The sequence below is a fragment of the Euleptes europaea genome, chromosome 2 (genome assembly GCF_029931775.1).
Source record: "Euleptes europaea isolate rEulEur1 chromosome 2, rEulEur1.hap1, whole genome shotgun sequence".
NCBI lineage: Eukaryota > Metazoa > Chordata > Lepidosauria > Squamata > Sphaerodactylidae > Euleptes > Euleptes europaea.
This window is the reverse complement of record NC_079313.1, coordinates 138,566,480-138,573,200: the sequence shown is the minus strand read 5'-3', so window position 1 is coordinate 138,573,200 and position 6,721 is coordinate 138,566,480. Positions and strand designations below refer to the sequence as shown.

Below are 6,721 nucleotides of genomic sequence, written 5' to 3'. Positions count from 1 at the left end.
GCTGTCAAGTGCAGCTGAATGGGGGGGGGCAGGCCTGAGAACCAGCCCACCCAGGGGTCAGGCTGGCTGTCCCTCCACTTATGTTTTGGCCCCTGCATACACATGAACACACGAAGCTGTACTGAATCAGACCCTTGGTCCATCAAAATCAATACTGGCTACTCAGACTGGCAGTGGCTCTCCAGGGTCTCAGGTGGAGGTCTTTCACATCACCTACTTGCCTTGTCCGTTTAACTGGAGATGCCGGGGATTGAACCTGGGACCTTCTGTATAGCAAGCAGAAGCTCTACCACTGAGCCACGGCCCCTCCCGTATATTCAAGCCATGCAAGAGGTATTTGGTTTAGAGGGGGGTTGGGATAGAAGAGTAGGTTTTTATACCCCAGTTTTCTCTTCCTTTAAGGAGTCTCAAAGTGGCTTACAATTGCCTTCCCTCCCCACTACAGGCACCTAATGAGGTAGGTGGGGCTGAGAGAACTGTGACTGGCCCAAGGTCATCCAGCAGGCTTCATGTGGAGGAGTGGGGAATCGAACCCGGTTCTCCAGATTACAGTTCCCTGCTCTTAACTGGCTCCACTGCTGAGCCAATGGTGCCAGGCCTTCAGTTCCCAAAATGGGGGAAGGGAGGGCAATGACTTCTAATCCCCCCAAATTTCACACTCATTTGGGTCTCATAGGGTTGCCAACTTCCAGGTGGAGCCTGGAGATCTCCCAGAATTACAACTGATCTCGACTATAGAGACCAGTTTTCCTGGAGGAAACGGCAGCTTCGGAAGGCAAACTCCATGGTATACCACAGTATCTAGGAGACAAGGAAGTCCTAGAGCGACAAGAAATCTCTGTTGAGCTCCCTCCCCAAACTTTGCGCCCCCTTGGACACTGATTTTCCCTGCCTGGAGGCGGCAACAGGAATAAGGCTGCCAACCTCCAGGTGGTGGCTGGAGCTCTCCCGCTATTACAACTGATTTCCAGCCGATAAGAGATCAGTCCCCCTGGAGAAAATGGCCGCGGTGGCCATTGGACTCTACGGCGTTGAAGTCCCTCCCCTCCCCCAAACCCCTCCCTCTTCAGGCTCCTTCCCCAAAACCTCCTGCCGGTGGCCAAGGGGGTCCTGGCAACCCTCCACAGGCAACGCGCTCGGCAGATGCCCCGAAAGCCCCCGCTCGCTTTGAGGGGGCTTCGAGTTGCTGCTTTGGTCCAACCCCCGCCCCCCCGCGTCCCGCCCCGGCCCCAAGAAGCGGCGCCAGCGCTGCTTTCCGCCCCCCCCCCCGGCAGGCTCCGAGCCGGCCTCCGCCCCACATCCAGCCCGGCGTCGCGTTCATCCCGCCCCCGCTTCGCAGGCAGCCCGGCTCCGCCGCGGCTCCGCCGGTCCAGACGCTCCCCAGGCCGGGCCAGCCCTCTCCCCTCCGCGGGCTGCCTCCGGGGGGGGGGCCCGGGGCCGCCCCACCGCAGAGCAGCCGCGGCCCGCCACGTGCGGCCCGGGCGCGCCGGCGGCGCACCTGGCCGGCCGCGCTCCGCCTCCCCCTGGCCCGCCGCCGGCCCTTCGCCCCCCCTTCCCCTTCCCCGCCCCCCCAGCCGCCGGCCCGGCCGCGCGCCTCGGGCTCCCAGCGCCCCTTGTGGCCGGCGCCCTGCCCCCGGGGCGCCCTCGCCTCCCCACGACCCCCTGCGCCCCGCCCCACCCCCCGCCACTCCCGCCTCGGGCCAGCGGCGCAAGGGAGGCGGCGGCGGCGGCGGCTCTAACAGGTGGGGTCCCGCGGCGAGGGGGCGGAGGAGGCCGGACCGGGCGGGGGCAAAGGAGGGAAGCGGGCGGGCGAGGAGGAGGAGGAGGAGGAGGAGGAGGAGACGAGCCGCCGCCTGCTAGGCGAGCCGGGGTCTCCGCCGCAGGAGCCGCCGCGCGCCCCCCTGCCGCGCGCCTGTCCCGCCCGCCCGGCCGGCTGCGCCTCCGCCGCGGCCCCTGCCTCGCCTCGCCCCGCCGGCCGGCCAGCCGGGCTCCTCCCTCCCTCCCTCCGTCCCTCCGTCCCTCCGTGCCTCGCCCGCCCGCCTCCGCCGCGCTCCGTCTCCGGCCGGGACAGGCACACGGCGCGGGGCCGCCTCGCCCGCCCGCCTCGCCCGCCATGCCGAAGCCGCCGCCGCCTCCGCTCCTGCTGCGCTCGGGCAGCGGCAGCCGGCCCGGGGACAGCGAGCTGGGCCGCCAGTTCCGGGACTGGTGCCTGCGCACCTACGGCGACTCGGCCAAGACCAAGACGGTGACCCGCAGCAAGTACCAGCGCATCGCCGAGGTGCTGCAGGGGGGGGCGCCCGGCGGCGGCGGCGGCGGCGGGGGGGAGAAAGGCAAGTTCCAGTTCTGGGTGCGCTCCAAGGGCTTCCGCCTGGGCAACGGCGCGCGGGAGGCGGCGGCGAAGATGGGCCCGGCGGTGGTCTACGTGCCGGTGAAGACGGGAACGGTGAGTGCGCCCCGCGCCCGCCTGTCTGCCCGCGTGCCCTGGCCGGGCGGCCTTCCCGGGGGGGGGGGTCCCCCTCCACCCACGCACCCACCCACCCTCCGGCTCCGCATTGCCCCGGGCGGGGCGGGCGGGCGATGCCCCCCGGCCGTCCCACCGGGCGCTGCCCGGCGCCGGAGCCGCGCCCCCTTCGGCCGGCCCGGCTCTCCTCCCCCCCCCGGCCAAATGGGAGCTCGTTCCGGGGGGGGGCAGAGCCTGGGCCGGGGGGAGCGGGGCGGGGACTCGGCCCCTCGCAAGCGCTCCCGGGACAGGCGCGGCCATGCGGAGCCCCGACGCCCGAGCGCAGCGGGAGGTCACTTTGGGTGGGGACCGAGGAACGGGAGCCCCCCGTGGCCCGGACCCACGCCCGTCCCGAGGGGGCGGGGAGCGGGCTGTCCCGCCGCGCGCCCTCCTCGGGGGCCAGCCCGCCCCGCAGCTGCCCGCCCACCGGCGGCTGGGAGCAGAGCCCACGCTGCGCCGCCAGCTCGCCCGCCCTGCCTGCCCGCCCTCCCTCTCCGGCCGGTCCACCTGCTTCCCCTCGGCCGGAGGCGCCTCCCGCGCCGCCTCCCTGGGCCGGCCGGAGGGGGAAGCGGGGCGGGGCGGGCGGCGCTGGCCCGGCCGCCCCCCTGCTCCCCTCCGCCCTCTGGTCTGGCGCGGCCGGGGGCGGCCAAGGGCAGCGCCGGGGGCCTGGGCCCAGGGAGGGAGGGGAGGGGAGGGGAGGGGGGCTGGCGGCGCCTGTCCCACCCAGCGCTTGCCTGCCTGCCTGGCTGGCTGCCCGGCCGGCCGGCCGGCCGAGGCGCTTATTGTTCGCTGCCCGAGCGGCTGCTGCGGAGGCCGGCCCGGAGAGCTACGCAGCCCCGGCCGCTCAGCAGCTCCACACCCCCTTCGCAGCCTGCCGGCCCGGCGACGAGCCGCTGCCCTCCCCCGCCCCATTGTTCCCGGCCGGGCCTGCTTGCGAGGGGGCACAGCCCCCCCCCCCGCCAGTGCCCAGCATTTAAACTTTGAGCCTGCTGCAGGCGGGGGCGGGGGGCCGCGCGCCTCCTGCACGGAGCGATTTGCATGCCGCCTCTCGCCCAGCCCCCCCCTCCCCTCCCCCCCTCCGTTGCTCAGCTGGCTGTGCCAGGGTGGGGTTGGGCAGCATGCAAAGGCGGCGCTCGGGGGGGGGCGCGTCTCTCCCGCTCGCCAGCATCGCTCCCTCCCTCTCCCCCCCCCCGCCCGGTCCCTTCCACCATCTGCCCAGGAGCTCGGGCGCTTGGCAGACAATCGGCCGGAGGTGGCCGGGCCGGGGGAAGAGCGCCAGCGTGCGGCTCTCCCCCCCCCGCCCCCCCCCCCCGGGAAGGAGGCACCGGCTTAGCCGAGCCTTTGCTGCTGCTGCTAACTCTGAGCTCCGGGGTTGGCAGGGAGAATTCTCCACAGGGGAGAAAAGTGTCTGGCACAGGAGGAGGGGGGGCGGAGGCTCGCATTTATTTAATGCGCTTTCCCCCCCCCCCATCCTCTCCCAGCCAGCTCCTGCCTGGCTGCTGCCATTGGGAGGGCAAGAGCATATTTTGCAGGGAGGGAGGCGATGCCATCCGGGGCTGCCCGCCTGTGGGGCATGGCTCTAGAGGCTCAGCTGCCTTCCCTGGGCGGGGGGTGGGGGAGGAAGAACCAGCCTTTTCTCTTTTCTTAGTATTTGGGCTGCCTTGATAGAAATCCACGGGATGCTGGGTATCTTGAGAGGGGCCAGCAGAAGGGACCCTCGGCTCATATTCCCCCCCCCCTTTAGCCGGTTTGCAGACCCCCCCCCCAAGGGCAGGACCCATCCGGTGTTTTCGTCCTTCTTGAGCCGCCCATCCTGCTTTGCCAAGCAGTGTGCTTGTTTGGAGACTCCCAGGAGGGTTGAACCGACTCCTTCTCCGGAGACCCAGACGGGCTCCATCCTTCTCCTCCCCGAAGCTGTGTCATGTGCCGTGCGCACACACACACACACAAGCACACACACCCATCCTTCTCCTATTACCTTGTCTTTTGGGATGTCACAGGGTTTGTGAGTTTGCACCGCAGGGGGGGCAGTGTGGAAGCCCACAGAGCCCTCCATGCGCCAGAGGGAGCTGCCCCTCCCCGTCCCAGTACCCCTGCCTCTCCTCCTGCTGGATCCACAACACCGCACACACCTCCAAGTCAACAACCACAGCCCCCCTGGGGTTCAGAGAAGTTGGGGGGGGGAACGCCCTCCTCCCTCTGATTCCCAGAGACTGCCCCACCTGTGAGCAAGGGGAAAGGGAAGGGATGCTTGCGAGGGGAGAGCCGTACCCCAAACAGACCCCTCTCCCTCAACAGGCCTGCCATCTGTCTGGTTTTCTGAACCCACCTGGCCAGTTTTTCTGCTGCCTAAATGGGCTTCCTGAGTCCACTTCTCCCAATATTTGTTTTTTTGGGGGGGGGAGGATTTGCTCTGGGTTTACCTTCAGTGTTAGCCATCGAGCTCATAACTCTGTACGGGTGGCTTTGTGAGAGGCTGAGCGTGCATAACAAAGCTCTTTCCGTTGGGGCACTCGCCCTGGTGGGGTTGGCCCGGGACAGTTTTAGTGCCGGAGGGACCCAGGATCTTCCTGGGCTAATAAACTAAGTCACCTGCATAAGCCTCATTTACTTTCCCCAGGCATGCCCAGGGGCAAACGTCCCGACAGATTGTGCCCTGAAAGGGTCAGATTTGCTGGTCTCCCACCAAAATGGTGCCCAAGAACCTGCCTCACGTTGCCCCAGGTAGGGGAGGGGCCATGGCTCATTGGTAGAGCATCTGCTTGGCATGCAGAAGGTCCCAGGTTCAATTCCTGGCATCTCCAGATAAAGGGACGAGGCGAGTAGGTGATGGGAAAGTCCTCTGCCTGAGACCCTGGAGAGCCGCTGCTGGTCTGAGTAGAGAATACTGACTTTGATAGGCCAAGGGTATGATTCAACAGAAGACAATTTCACTGGGGAGAAACCATGGCTCAGTGGTAGAGCATTTGCTTAGCATGCAGAAGGTCCCAAGTTCAATCCCCCAGCATCTCCAGTTAAAGGGACTAGGCGAGTAGGTGATGTGAATGGCCTCTGCCTGAGACCCTGGAGAGCCGCTGCCGGACTGAGTAGACAACACTGACTTTAATGGACCAAGGGTCTGATTCAGTGTAAGGCAGCTTCAGGGGTTCAGGTGTGCCTGGTGGCTAGAAGTGCTCCCTTCTCCATTCTAACCCTCCTTGCTCCAAAAGTATCCTCTTTATAGCACATGAAGGGTTCAAATAGGGTGCATTTATAATCTTAATTCCCCCATGTCTCCCTCGAGTGTGAGTGTGAGCGGGTGTGGAAAATATGTGCCAGTCTGTGGGCACATAACATGGATTGCCAGTTTTCTGTGCAGTATCTTGTATGTCCCAAGGCAGCGTGGGTGGTTAGCAAGAACTCGTGTTGGTCGGGCCACTGGAAACAACCCTGGGGCAATGGAGGCATTTCCCCCCTGGTGTGAGATTCTCCGCTTCTTGGTTTGGATTGCATGACTTCGACCCCCCAATGCTGCTGGGATTGACTCTCTGCTTCTCGTCCCGTCCCACCTTCTTGGCAAAAGCTCAGCCCAGCGTGACCTTGCTGCTGGACGGTTGCTATGGGGCGCCCCACTCTGCGACCTGTTGCTGAGGGTATTGGGTAGCCTTTTGCTTGGGGGGCGCAGCATTAGCCCATGGCAAAATGCTGCCGGGATGTTGCTAACTGGGGCAATTAGCCCTGCCAATTAGTAGCGGGAGCGGCACAGAGGGTTGCCATGGAGTTTTTCAAGCCAGCATGGCTGCTCTTCTCTGCCCTGACCTCCCTCCTCCTTCCTCCTCCCTCCCCCCCCTTTTGGCAGCTGCCAATTTGCTCTGGGGTAGCACATTCACACTGTCACTGCAGGGGAAAGGCCAGCGCTGCCGGGCATCCCGAGTGAACGTCCTTGGGCTTTGCAGACAAAAGGGCTGAAATTCAGGCGGGGCTACCGAGTGGGGGGGGCGCCCTCGCTCGCTCAATGTCTGCAGGTTGTCAAGAGACAGACGAGGTCCAGAGAGAAAGAGAGAGAGAGCAGAGGACCGAAGGAATCCACGGAGGGCTCCAGGCGAGGATAAGATCTTTCCTGCTAATGACAGCTCTGGTTTTTTGCTTCTGAGCCAAGGAGGGCGCTGGGGTTTGCTTCAGGCGTCTGCCCGGCAGCAAACATGTTTTCGGTGTCACTCGCGGCTGAGAGGCGTCCTTTGC

The 6,721-nt window shown here is 65.8% G+C and overlaps 1 non-coding gene across 1 annotated transcript; it reads right to left on the bottom strand.

Annotated features, from left to right (window-relative positions):
- Positions 1–235: 235 nt before the first annotated feature.
- TRNAS-GCU (transfer RNA serine (anticodon GCU)) lies at positions 236–304 on the bottom strand. Its single transcript has one exon. It is a non-coding gene; the product is annotated as a tRNA-Ser (tRNA).
- Positions 305–6,721: the final 6,417 nt, after the last annotated feature.